This window comes from Nanorana parkeri, unplaced genomic scaffold, assembly GCF_000935625.1.
Source record: "Nanorana parkeri isolate BGI_ZX_2015 unplaced genomic scaffold, ASM93562v1 scaffold3, whole genome shotgun sequence".
Classification (NCBI taxonomy): domain Eukaryota; kingdom Metazoa; phylum Chordata; class Amphibia; order Anura; family Dicroglossidae; genus Nanorana; species Nanorana parkeri.
This window is the reverse complement of record NW_017306271.1, coordinates 5,582,195-5,582,592: the sequence shown is the minus strand read 5'-3', so window position 1 is coordinate 5,582,592 and position 398 is coordinate 5,582,195. Positions and strand designations below refer to the sequence as shown.

The 398-nt window shown below is 37.7% G+C and overlaps 1 protein-coding gene across 1 annotated transcript in view; it reads left to right on the top strand.

The window, feature by feature from the left end:
- OTOA (otoancorin) overlaps positions 1-398 on the top strand; it is an 87,752-nt gene that overhangs the window by 25,971 nt on the left and 61,383 nt on the right. The gene's annotated exons all lie outside the window — the stretch shown is intronic.

The following is a 398-nucleotide window of genomic DNA, read 5'->3' as shown; positions in this document are numbered from 1 at the left end:
AATTTCTGTAAATTCGGACATGCGGATGCATCCGAATTTCTGAATGTCAGAAATAACCAATCTGAAGGAATCCGTATGTTTGATAACGAAATTCGGATGCATCCAAATTTCATTCGGAAGCGAAACACGACAAGCAGGAGAGCTGCTATTTACCACTCTCTGGATTCTCTGCACTTGTATCTCAAATGAAAACCAAGTAACAGAATATTGTTACAAAATGTAAATAATGAAAGAAGCTGAGAGATCTGTGTTATTCTGTACCAGCTTCTGATTCTTTGAGGACACTTCCATCGCCAATGTAAAGAATCTGGCAGCTGTCACAGAGTACACTAAAGTGTTCACAGAAATAATATTTTTTTAAAAACCAGAGTTAGATTTCCCGGCAATTCATACCAGAC